Here is a 14,538-nt window from a genome sequence, read left to right as displayed (position 1 = left end):
CTTGACTCAACTGTGGAGAATGTTCTGCCCATTGGCTAGATCTGGGTAGGGGTTTACAGTTTACCGCCTGTATTGTCCTTGGCTGGTGCCTTAGTTTGAGAGGGACCCCTGGGCCCAAATTTGCCTATCATAATGTTCTACTTGTGGGTTTCTAGGACCCTCTGGATCCTTCTACAGGGGGAGGAAATCCCCCTCAGGAACAATCATAGGGGAGGGGAATAAGGGGAAAATGGGAGGGAGGGAAGAATGGGAGGATACAAGGGATGGGATAACCATTAAGATGTAACAAGAATAAATTAGTAAAAAATTTTTAAAAATAAAAAAATAAAAAATAAAAATGATCAAGAAGAAAAAAATTATATCTATGAGAATCTCCATTTTAAGAAATGAATTCAATGTTTATATACTACTAACCCTGATAGCTATTACTGTCCAGATCAGAAAATAAAAAAACCCTTCAATATACAAGTTTAAAGCATGTTTATTAAATTTATGTGATATGAAGAGAATGATCATATAATTGTTTTACCAAATTTCCTTTTGAAGTATTGACTTCTTATAAAAATCAACACAGAATAATCATTTTTAAAAAATCAAATAACTCATGAAACTGTTTAGAGGGAGAAATGCCACCAGCCAGCAATAATGAATGACATAGAAGTTTATTCAGCACCTATATACATACATTTGGGCAGAAGTTTATAGCTAGCTCAGGAACTTGACAGTGAGCTAAAACAGTGTCTACTTCTGGACTCTTCCCAAGGCTACATAAAGAGCTACAATAAGGACTTTTACTTGTATTTGCACCCTATCTTCTCAGGTAAATAGAACACGTTAGATACCTTTCCTCTCAATTTTCTCATATGTAAAAGTGACAATAAGAAAATTTTTCTTACAGAATTAGTATAAGTATTACTCATTAAAGAAAGCATATACATTCAATTAATGTTACCTATTTTCTATGTGATGGATTAAGTGAAAATAATCACTATTGGCTCATGTGTTTGAGTACTTTGTCCCCAGTTGGTAGAACTGTTTGGAAAGGATTAGTGAGTGTGACCTTGTTGGAGGAAGTGTGTCACTGGAGTCTGAATTTGAGGTTACATAAACCTACTACTCTATTCCCAGTTACCTCTCTCTATCTTGTGCTTATGGATCAAGACTTAAGTAAGCTCTTAGCTACTACTCTAGAACCATGTATAACTGCAACAAGACCCAAATAAATTCTTTCTTCTATAAGTGACTTTGGTCATGGCACTGTATCACAGCATCACAGTAGAAAAATAAGACAACATCTTAGTATTTTTTATTGAATAATGTCTTCTTTGGTGTTCTGCTGCTGCTGTTGTTGTTGTTGTTGTTGTTGTTGTTGTTGTTGTTGTTGTTTTAGACAGACTCTATCTACATATCCCTCACTGTTTTGGAACTCACTATATAGATCAGACTCTCCTAGGACTCACATAGATCCATCTTAGTCTGCCTGTTGAATGCTATGATTAAAGGCATGCACCAAAAACCAACAATCATGACATTTTTATAGGAGCCAAAATTTCTTCCCTAAAGATTTCTAAAACCAAAAGGAAAATGGTAAAATGATAAATATTTTGAAATAACTTGAGTGTATTTCTTTTGAGACAGTATTAATAATTGAGTACTAAGAAATAAAGAGGATGTACAGATGAGGATGTACTGACAGTCAGGTTTATTATTGTATTTAATGTCATAAGATTATTTTTCTTTCCTATAAGTGCTCTGTACATAAGTGGAAATCAGTAGTAATAACATTTTCCCAAGACAGCATCTATACTTCTAAAGCTAATTGCTTAATGAATTGAATTTCTATTTACTTACTTAGTCTACAATAACTTTAGATTCCACATTTCTTAATTCTTTATGTTCAAAACACATTCTTATTGCTCTAATTTCAATACATATACTTAGCTAAATACAAATAGCTTTTTTTTTTTTTTTTTTGGTGATTGTCCTTTCTTTAGAAATCGCTAGGTGTTTTTCTATCATAGTTGACAATGACTAACCAGAAAGCTTAAAGTATATACAGGAATATTTTCTTAATAATGTGCCTACTTTTATGTTTCATTTGTCGACCTGTCTACTTGGAACAAGCAATTATTCTCTCCCTTCTTTATTAGTCTGTCACTTGTTTTGATCTGTTTACCTTTCCTCTGTTCTCATGACTAACTTTTCTTTGCACCAACAATCACATTTGGCCTATTTATTTTTCTGTCTTACTTTATTTATGAAATACATGATGGAATTTTCTATTGCTATATTGTTTTATTTCTCTTACATTTCAACACCACTTTGTCCTCATTCTACTGTTATTACTTAGTTCTTATTTTTTCAATGTTTATGTTTTACCGTGGATAATTTCATTTTGTTTTTAAAGTTTTCATATAACCTGAGATTATCTTTAACTTTCATGTTAATATCCTTTTTTACAATTTGGGAGGATATTATCTTTAAAAGTTGCCCAGTATTAGTGTTTCAATCAATGTAACTTTTCAGCTCTTTCTGGGGATGAGATAAAATCTTTTTCCTATCACTTAAACTCAGGCAAGCCTCACATCTGATTTTAATCATAGGAATGTGGACATTTAAAGGGCAGTTCTTAAGAAAACTCAGGCAGATGTGTCAAGTGTAAACAGACTAACTGATCCTGTAGCATCACTGTGACATAGTTATAGCTCCTGCTAGCCCACAGTCCAGTCAGTCCTGCCTTCACAGAAACTTAGAAAATTCATGCTTAGGTAACCCTGGAGAAATCTTCCTACTTAAGTCTCAACTGTGGATCCCAAAGTAGCACAGCAACCCTGTATATCTGGCTCTTAGGCATGCCTAATTAGGGACCCAGTAATGACCATCTATGTCCTTTGTAGCAGGTCCACATGCAATGCCTTCTAACCATGGAGTATGATATGACTTCAGTCTATGAGCTAGCCACATGCTAGGTTGTATTTCAAGGATTAAGTTCTAATTCCAGTCAGCATTCATGGCATAGTTAAAGGGCAAGTCCCTGATATCAGAAAATTGGCAGGGAGAGTGCTTGCCTAGTGCCATGCTGCTATGAGTTTGATTTCCGACTCGAAGTAGAATTATGGCCTGGCCCCAATCCTTGTCTAGTATCCATATGGAAATCCATTAAGAACTACCCTCAACTATATCCCCAGCCAACCTGAGAGACAACTGTGGTTCCAGCCACTACTATGTGTTCTACATCCAAATGCAATCAAATGTGATGACAAAGGCAAACTCCGGAGACCAGGAAGTATGCACAGTGCCCACCTATAAGCCAAGATAAACTCTTTCTTCCATTTAAATAAAAGGATATTGTCATTCATATGGATTTTTAAAAGCCCAGTGATTCCAAGCATGCTAAGTAGAAACATTTAAAACCAAGAGCTGGCTCACAGAGGAAGGTGAGTGAGCACTTCTAGGAGGCCAGCTTAAGGCATGAGCCATGGTTCTTTTCCTTGTCTCCAAGCCAGAGCCATTCACTGAGAATAACTGCTCTCTGAAGCCTCATGCTTTTTGCCCTCCCTTTGACCACCTGCTTCAAAAGATGTTAATGAAGAATACACATATCCTGGGTTCATGTTTGCTTTCTCAAAACAGAGCATCCAGAGAGACTGACTTTAAGATGGAAGGGTTTTAATTCCGCAGCTAAATTTGTGATAAGGAATTTAGCTATTGATCTTCTCCCTCCTATCTTTGTAGAATTTACATAGTCTGGACTTTTTATGTAAAATAAGTATGATCTAGGAGATTGAAAGAAGCATGGAGGAATACTGCTAATCACTGAAAAGTTAGAACCCCAAATTCCTATGAAACTTTGTAAACCTTCAAAAGAAATATTTCACAATAGAACCATGAAGGTATCAAAAGCGAAATCTTTAAACATCTCCTTCAGTAACTGTTTTGACAATAACATTTTATATGATGAAGGAAATATTTAGGAAGAACATAGAGGGAAATGGCATAGTATGGACATAAAATCATATATAAACTATGTGTGAAGTTTTTGTTTTCCATCAGGCTAGTATTGTCACATTGGTGTCCTGATTTCAGAGTGACAAGTATGCACATAACTCCTGAGATGGTAGAACTCTCCCACCGAAAAGATGGTAGAATCAAAGAGTGATTTTAAGATTGAGTTAAATCTTATATCCAGTCCAAGAATTATGTCTGGAAATTAACATTGTCAGTCTCTATGCTAATTACTATCTACATCCCTCCACTGCAAGAAGTTTCTCTAATAACAGATGAGCAATACTATGAACTATGGGAATAGCAATATGTTATTAGGAATCATCTTATAGCTATGTTCATCTATCAGAGTAATAAAAGTAGCTTTTCCTCTATGGCCCATGACCTATCTACTCTCAAGTTCTTGGCCACTTTAGCTGTGTCATGTATGGGTTCCAACTCATGCAGTGGGTCTTAAGTTCAATCAAAAAGGAATTGGTTAGTCCCATAATATTTTTGCCACTATTGTACCAGTATATTTAGCAAGCAAGACACAGAGTTGCACATATGTGATATTGATGGCAGAATTTATATATTAAGAATAATAGTATAAAGGAAGAATTTCACTAGCTTTTGTCACCTAAATATTAAAATGTAAAGTATGTTTTACTTGAAGAGATTTAAAAAGTACAATTCTGATAACCAAAGATATCTTTCTCTGAAATGTGGCATCTGAACATGAAAACTTTCAAACTTGTACAACTGATCATGAAGTTCCTTTAAACCTGAGAATCAGTGTTCTAGGTTAAAATGTGCCCCATGACCTGCTGCATCATCTATGAAAAAAAAACCCTCCAAACTTCATGTCTTTTTCTTCAGTTTTTTCTTTATTGTGAACTATTTTGTATTATTCCTGAAATACTATCTTCCCAGGTCCCTTACCAAAAAAGAAGCAAGTAGTATAAATCAAGCTATTCTCCTCTTGCCAAGCCATGTTCTCTGGCATGAGACTGATCTGCCCAGAGGAAAAGATGCTTTTGTAAAATATTCATACAAAAGCACCATCTGCTTTGAAAGCCATAAACCCATTGACTAATCAGCCACAAGGGGTGCCTTTCCTAATCAGCACAGAGAAGACGTATGGGTAGTGGCACTGACTCTCCACTAGCTTCCCAAATATTTTTTTCTTCTTCAAATATCAAAATTCAGTACTCTTAAACATTCTAATACCTCTTTCATTCCACACGTCCAAGATCTACCTCTGAACATTATGTGACTCTGAATAACTATCATGTTGTTCACATATTTATTTCAAGATTTCATCATAAAATATTTCCATATCATTGCCAATGTCTACAGAGGATCTGGAATCACACAAGGATGGCAAATGCCTCTCCTGATCACAGTGCCAACAATTATCAAATTAGAAGGCAGACAGATTAAAAATCATAGTATTTATTTTCAGACTTAAAGTGTTTTGGGGATTCTGAGAGTTGACTTTTTCAACACTAAATAAGAAGACTGATGAAAAAATGAAGTATCAACTTATTTGTCTAATTTTTAAATTTTTTATCAGTTGGCAGTTTTAAAAGACTTGCAGTAAAAAATGCTGCTTCAAAATATTTGGCATGCAAAAATATAAACCACAACATGAATTTTCAAAAGAGCTTCGGATGATTGAGCCACTCCAACATATTTACCAACTGGCAGCTTGAATAAAATTCCCTACTGACATGTTTCTTCACTGCAAATTCCCAAGTATCCTCAAAATGAAAACTGACAGAAGATCCCAGGCTTAATACCTACTGCCTCCCAGCCAGGAACCAGCAGGGCCAGCTAGAGGATCAGAGTCTAATGAGTATCAATGTCAGCTTTCATTAGATTTGTGTAGTCACTGGTACCTAGGATGCTGTGCATCACAGCTAAAAAGTTATATATTGCTTCTACACTAGAACCGGTTTTCTTCTGCAGTGTGACAGGGCAGATAGGAGGTTTCCTTTACCTTGTGTTGCTTAAGTTGAATCTCTTAGTATAAAAGTTTTAGAGATTATACTCGTTTTAAAAGATGATTGTAGATTACAAAACAACATCCTCTACACAAAAGCACCCAAAGTTGGCTGTTATTAGAGCACATTAGCACAAAATGAAAAGTGAAATCCTTTCAGTTTAACTGCACATTTCCTAAAGAGTTCCTAGGTATCTGCAATGAGGTTTTAAAAATAGGAAGATATAGAGTTAAAAAAATAATAATCACTGAATTCATGGGTATAAGTCCATTACAAGTCCTTAAGTTTTATGTAATCTCATGGTGTAGTTATTAAAAAAATATGTTGAGTTAGAAAAAATTAATAGTATTAGTAAACTGGCATTCAGCATTGTTAAAATTCCTATAATAGGGACACTGTCCTCACAGCTATCAGACACATGGCACTGATTAACTTTACAAATTTCCATCGAGTGTTTATATATGGAGGTTTAATTCCTATCAGAGAACAATTGTGGAAATTCTTAGACTTAAGGTCCATGAAAAAGTAGAATATACTTAACAGGATAATCACTCATTTTCTTGTAGTCTAAAACTACCTGATTTTATAAAACATATGTTAGATAGATTACCTGTTATGAAACTTGATAAACAGTAAATCAACAACGTTTATAGTTTCTTTTGGTTTCTTAAAACTAATAAAATTTAATTGAAGAAACTTAATTACTTGAACTATGTTGGTTTATCACAAAGGTAATAAATTCATGTTAGTTAATATTTGAGCTTTTATATTTTGAATAATCCTTCTGATGATTGACTGAATTGTTTAGTTGCCACAGAAATTCCATATAAGCACTTTATTAGGAACATCTGAAGAAATAATATAAAATAATTCTTCTAATTGTGTGTGACTTATTTTATCACAGGGTAAATGACCATATTCTTGTGACTGTCATTTCACTTAGGCTCCACTGTACACATAGTGCTCCTGAGGCTCAGTGAGAGTGTGTATGTGTGTTTGTGTGTGTGTGTGTGTGTGTGTGTGTGTGTGTGAAATTATCAAGGATTAGGCTCTCCCCTCCAAGACACATATCAATTCATACTTATTACTACACTCAATCTAATTAATGTATCACTTAAGTGGACTAATTTACTAGTTATTGATTATTATACAACCCATTGTATGAATTCCAGGATCGCACTCGGGTCATCAGTCCTCAAAGCAAGTGCTTTTCCTCACTGAGCCATCTCTCCACTTCAAATACCATTATAGGCAACAATGTCAAAGATCAAAGTTTATCCATCTAAAAGGCTATTGCAGACACTTTAACTGCCTCACCATCGTCTTTCTCGTACTGTTCTTTCTTCCTTTCAAGTAGAACTCTAAATTTGTTTAGTCTTGTTACAAATAGATAACAGACTCATAATTTTCCAAAAGGACTTTACCACTTATATGAAACACATTTCAGAAGTGTGGAGGAAAAAGATTCAGCAGATATGGGCTTTGAACCCTGCACCTGAGTTTCTTAAGCCACCACAACTGCAACCTTCATTTAGACTGATGCATCACCAAAGCCAGGTTTGTGCTATCCACTATCATGAGGGAAATATTCTCTCAGCATGGACAGCAGATATAAGGTTAAAAATAAATGAAGATAAAAAGATACGAGGGTAAAAAAATAATTATGGTTTATAAAAGTGTGACCTTCAAGACAGTTTCCTGAAAGAATACAAACTAAAGAATTTAAAGTTATAATACATAGCCATCAAAGCACATAGAAATTATACCTGTCCAAAAGTAAAGTATGAACAATCCATGAAGACCTCCCAGTGTTCACCACAGAAACTCAAAGGTGTCTTCATTAAGCTTCAGTGAATTGAGCCTATCGTAGATGTCCTGTAATCCCAGCTACTCAAGAGGCTGAGGCAAGATAATCTTAAATTCAAGGCCTCCCTGCACTACAGAGTGAGTTCAAGACCAAGTCTAGATAATTTTGTGAGATCTTGATTCAGTACTAGAAGTAAAAGGAGAGCAAATACAGCTTAGGAACAGAGTACTTGCTTAGTACACGTGAATCCCTGAGTTAAATCCCACTGAGTAAATACTCTTCATTAGATGATATCTTTGCTCTGATTTTGAAGGGTGGGATAGAATACTCAACTGTTCCAGATCAAGTAGACTCTCCATATGTTCCTACAAAAAAATAAGAGAGCTAGATCCCACACGGTGTAGGCATTATATATAGTGATTCATTTAGGAATGAATATTAAATAGTACCCTTTCTATTAAATGACCATTTAGCAAAATAATAGGTTCTTCCCTAACACCTCCACATCTTTGGGCTGTTTGGCAGGATGACAGTACTAGGCTTGAAGTTTCCTCCTGTGGATCAGGCCTCACATCCAACTGGAATGCTGTTATATACTTCGTGGCAGTCATGCTGTCCTTGCACTGGTAGGTAGAGCTTGGCTGGCACATCGGTATTGTAGCATGCAGAGCCCAGGCTGTGTAAGACAGTTGATATCCTCCAACACCAGAGCAACCTATATAGCACTTTGCAACACTGTGGAAGCTAGATAGCTTTCTTAGTCCTTATGAGAGTGAGTTCTCTATGTCTTATGGCCAAAGTGTGTCTTCAAACAGCAGTCTTACCATGTACCTTTGGTGAGTAACCAAGTGCAATGGCCAGGGCTTGGACTGTGCTGTTTTGGAGTTCTTGAGAGCCTCCCTGACCACTAACTCATAGGAATGTATATTATGCCTTGTTCTGTAATTTTAACTTAATAATCCATGTCTTCTTGGGGTGACAAAACTTTATGAAACTAGTTAGTAAGCTGATTTCAAAATAAAACTTTAAAATTTAAATGGAATTACCTAGCATTGGTTGAAAATGATTTCTTAAAAGATTTTTTTAAAGAATTAGATGAAACTGAACTGTCAAAAGACTACTTTAAGGTAATTTTAAGACATGTAATTCTTTTAGTATGTAGTATATAACCTGAAGTGAAGAAATGAACATTTCTTTTTAGAAGTTCTCAGTGGATCACTCTCATAATGTTTAAGCGTCAAAATGCAATCCTTGCCTGACTTCTCTACATGGTAAAAAGAGGGTAAACAGGAATAATTTCAGCTCACAAAACATTTCTCCAGCTTACATGCAACTCAGTGATGGAAATAAGCTCTAGTGGATTCTGATGCAAAGTGAAACTCAGACATAATATTCTGGCATTGGGCTAAACATATGTTCCATTGTGTCATAGCCTCAGTCTGTTGTGCTCAATACTATATTATAATCTACATTTATCCAAGAGCATTGTTTTAAAACCATAGGATGAATCCATATGTAAACAAAACTAATATGGATAGGATTCTTACAATTTGCAAAGAATATATTGTTCTTATTATTTTTTCTGACATAAATTTTATAATTATTAATCTCATTCAATAAAATAGGAAATATGAAAAGTGAGGGTCATTTGCAGATGATATGATAGTGTATATAAGCGACCCCAAAAATTCCACCAGAGAACTCCTGCAGCTGATAAACACCTTCAGCAAATTGGCAGGATACAAAATAAACTCGAAAAAGTCAGTAGCCTTCCTGTATACAAATGACAAACAGGCAGAAGAAGAAATTAGGAAATCTACTCCCTTCACGATAGCCACAAACAATATAAAATATCTAGGAATAACTCTAACCAAGCAAGTGAAGGACTTATTCGAAAAAAAACTTGAAACCTTTGAAGAAAGAGATTGAAAATGAGATCAGAAGATGGAGGGATTTACCTTGTTCGTGGATCGGGAGAATCAACATAGTAAAAATGGCCATCTTACCAAAAGCAATTTACAAATTCAATGCAATCCCTATCAAAATACCTACAAAATATTTTGAAGATATTGAAAGATCAATTCTCAAATTCATATGGAGAAATAAAAAACCCAGAATAGCAAAAACAATCCTATATAATAAAAGATCCTCCAGAGGAATCTCCATACCTGATCTCAAGCTGTACTACAGAGCAACAGTAATTAAAACAGCATGGTACTGGCAAAGTAATAGGCTGGTGGATCAATGGAATCGAATTGAAGACCCAGAGATGAATCCACACACATTTGCTCACTTGATTTTTGACAAAGAAGCCAAATCTATTCAATGGAAAAATGATAGCATCTTCAACAAATGGTGCTGGTCTAACTGGATGTCTACATGTAGAAAAATGCAATTAGACTCTTATTTGTCACCATGCACAAAACTCAAGTCCAAGTGGATTAAAGACCTCAACTTAAAACCAGAGACATTAACTCAGTTAGAGGAAAAAGTGGGGAAGAGCCTGGGACACATAGGCACAGGAAACAACTTCCTGAACAGTACACCAACAGCCCAGGCCTTAATGTCAACAATTAATAAATGGGACCTTATGAGGTTGAGAAGCTTCTGTAAGGCAGGAGACACTGTCAAGAGAACAAAGCGACAGCCTACAGACTGGGAAAAGATCTTCACCAACCCTTCATCTGACAAAGGTTTAATATCCAAAATATATAAAGAACTCTAGAAATTAAACACCACAAAACCAAACAACCCAATTGCGAAATGGGGCTTAGAACTAAACAGAGAATTCTCAACAGAGGAATATCAAATGGCTGAGAAACACTTAAAGAAATGCTCATCCTCGTTAGGCATCAGAGAAATGCAAATCAAAAGACACTGAGATTCCATCTTACACCCATCAGAATGGCTAAGATCAAAAACTCAAATGACACCACATGTTGGCGAGGATGTGGAGAGAGAGGAACACTCCTTCACTGCTGGTGGGAATGCAAACTAGTACAACCACTTTGGAAAGCTATCTGGCGTTTTCTCAGAAAAATGGGAATAGGGCTTCCTCAAGACCCAGCTATCCCACTCCTTGGAATATACCCAGAAAATGCCCTAACACACAACAGGGACATATGCTCAACCATGTTCATAGCTGCTTTATACACAATAGCCAGAACATGGAAACAGCCTAAGTGTCCCTCAGTAGAAGAATGGACTAAGAAACTGTGGTACATTTACACTATGGAGTATTACTCAGCTATTAAAAACAAGGAATTCCCGAAATTTGTGGACAAATGATTTGACCTAGAAATTATCATAATGAGTGAGTTCACCCAGAAGCAAAAAGAGACAAACGGTATATACTCACTTATATCAAAACACTAGTCCAAGGGATACGTCCCATGAAAAACTTTACTTACCAAGAAAGTGGGTCAGAGGAGAGGACATCCTATTGAGACTTTAGGCGAGAGTAGCATGGAAGAATGAGGAAATAATAGGACCCACAGTGTCCTGGAAACCTACAAGAAGAACTTTATGACAGGTGGATCTGGGTCCTGGGGTCCTCCTCAAACTAAGGCACCAGCCAAGGAGAAATAGGCAGTAAACTTCGAATCCATACCAAGACTTGGTCGACGAACACGATATTCTCCACCGTTGAGTGGAGAGTGAGATCTGATTCTCACATGAACACTGGTGCCCCTTTTCTGACCATGTCTCCTGGATGGGGAGGCCTGGTGGCACTCAGAGGAAGGATAGCAAGTTACCAAGAAGAGACTCGATAATCTTAGAGCATATATGGGGGTGGAAGTCTCCCTCAATCACAGACATAGGAGAGGGGAGAAGGGGGGAAGTGGGAGGGAGGAAACAGGAGAAGGGCTAACAATCAAGATGTAATATGAATAAATTAATAAAAAAATGGTAAAAAAAAAAAAAAAAAGAAAAGTAAGGGTCTTAGTTAAGGTTTTATTGCTATGAAGAGACAACAAAACCACAGTGATTCTTATAAAGAAAAACATTTAATTTGCAGCTGGGTTACAGTTTCAGAGATTTAGTCCATTATCATCATGGCAGGAATCTTGGCAGTGTCCAGAAAGACATGGTGCTGATAAGGAAGCAGAGAGTTCAACATAGTTTCAGAGATTTAGTCTATTATCTTCATGACAGGAAGTATAGTAGCATCTACAAAGACATTATGCTGAAGAAGGAGGCAACAGCTCTACATCCTGATCTGAAGGCAGCAGAAGGCAGCATCTTGATCTGTGTCTTCCACTCCAGCTGTAGCTTGAGCATATGAGACCTCAAAGCCTGCCTCCACGTGACACACTTCATCCAACAAGGTCACACCTCCTAATAGCACCCCAAGATCTATTGGGGTCGTGCATAATCCATCCACCACATTCTACTACATGGCCCCCATAGGCTTATAGCCATAACATAATGTAAAATGCATTTTGTCTATCCTCAAAGTCCCCATAGTCTATCACAGTCTCAACAATGTTTAAAAATCCACAAAGAGGGAGAGTGGGAATGGGAAGATACAAGTGAGGGGATAACAATTGAGATGTAATTTGAAGAAATTACTTTAAAAAAGTGAAAGAAAAAAATCCAAAGTCAATGTCTCTTATGAGATTCATGCAATCTTATGACTGTAATCCCCTATAAAATGAAAATTAAAAAGAAACAGATCACATACTTCCATATACATATAGGTGTGTGTGTGTGTGTGTGTGTGTGTGTGTGTGTGTGTGTGTGTGTGTGTGTGTTCCAAAATGTAAGGAAGGGATCATCGTGAAGAAATATTGGAACAGAGCAAGACTGAAAACCAGCTGGGCAAACTCCACACCCTGTCTCCACGTCTGATGTCAAAATGTTCTTCTGATTTACAGCTCCTTTCAGCTTTGTTGACTGCAACATACTTCTTTCTCTTGGGCTAGTTACACTGCCTGTAGGTAGGTATCCCAGGGCTCTGGTACCTGTAACATCCTGGGTCTCCAAGGCAGCCCAGGCTTCACCTTCCCAGCATCACACAGTCCTGCCAGATGCTGAGTGACTTTCTTTAGTCATGGAGGGAGAGCCCATATCCCTTTTCTTCTATCCTTGACTTGAAAGGCAGAAACACCACGTGGCTGAAACTGCCAAGTGCTGCTGCTTGCTGAGCCTAGAACATGGCACGCTTGTCCAATTACTTCTTCACCAGCTTTCTCTTTGTCATGATTCTCTTCACTGTATAAACTTGGCTGTGCTGGAACTTGCTCTGCATACCAGTCTGGCCTTGAACTCAGAAATCTGCATGCCTCTATCTCTTAAGTGCTAGGGTTAAAGGCATGTCTGAGCATACCTGACCTAAACTTTTCTTTAGTACCTTTTCACAAGATGGAAGGTTAGCTTGGCGGGATCTTGCTCTGAAGTCACCCTTCCCTTATTTCCATTTAATGTCTTTGATCTGCATATCTCCTTGAATACAGCATTTAGCTCCATTCGTCTTCTTAGGCATTTAATCCTTGAAATATACATTTTGTAATTTTTTTATTAATTTATTTTTGTTACATCTCAATGGTTATCCCATCCCTTGTATCCTCCCATTCTTCCCTCCCTCCCATTTTCCCCTTATTCCCCTCCCCAATGACTGTTCCTGAGGGGGACTTCCTCCCCCTGTATATGCTCATAGGGTATCAAGTCTCTTCTTGGTAACCTGCTATCCTTCCTCTGAGTGCCACCAGGTCTCCCCCACCAGGTGACATGGTCAAATGTGAGGCACCAGAGTACGTGAAAAAGTCATATCCCACTCTCCACTCAACTGTGGAGAATGTTCTGACCATTGGCTAGAAATACAACATTTTGTATTTTTACTTTCTCAGTTTGCTCTGTTTCATAAAAATGTTCTCCATAAAAGTGAACCACAGGACAGTCTATAATAGGATGTTTTGAGATTTCTTTTGCCAATGAAATTAATCTGAATTTCTTCACATTAGCCTCAGGCAAACTTTTTTTGACAAGGGCAAAAAGCAGTCAAATTCTTTGCAAAATAGCACAAGAACAGTCTCTAGGCCACGTACTAATATTCTTTGCCTCTGGAACCTCTTGAGTCAGACCCCCACTGTTCAAATTACTGTCAGTATCTCTGCCTTCCATGTTCCTACTAGGATGGCCAATTAAGCCACACTTAATGCGTTCAATCTCTTGTCTAACATAAAATCCCAGAATCCACATTTCTACAAACAAAAGCATAGTCAGGCCTATTACAGCAATACCCCACTCCAAGTACCAACTTGTGTCTTAGTTAGGGTTTCATCAATATGAAGAGACACCATGACAAAGGCAACTCTTGTAAAGGAAAACACTTCACTGGGGCTGACCTACAGCTTCAGAGATTCAGCCCGTTATCACCATGGCAGGAAGCATGGCAGCACCCAAGCAGACATGGTGCTGGAGAAGGAGCTAAGACTTCATCTTTTTTCCCCAATCATGTTTTCCTTTTAATAAGCTGTTTTACTCAAAAGGGTAGCTTTGAAATTCTCTAGCTTATTATGAAAACCAGAAATCCTGGGAGCCAACTCACCCTGAACTCCCTGCATGAAGCCATGGCTGCTGTGTCTACGACAGTCTACTGTCATCAACACAAGTCAGCGCACCGCTCTGAAAACTAAGAAAGGGGAAATGAGTCCTAATTGGATTTAAGGAAAAGGACAGTTTTTGATACAGCAAAACAGACCACAAATAGTAAACAAATCCTTAGAAATCACTAGATAT

Source organism: Acomys minous, assembly GCF_964271855.1.
Source record: "Acomys minous genome assembly, chromosome: 6".
Taxonomy (NCBI): domain Eukaryota; kingdom Metazoa; phylum Chordata; class Mammalia; order Rodentia; family Muridae; genus Acomys; species Acomys minous.
The sequence above is the reverse complement of the archived record's forward strand: the minus strand, read 5'-3'. Positions refer to the sequence as shown.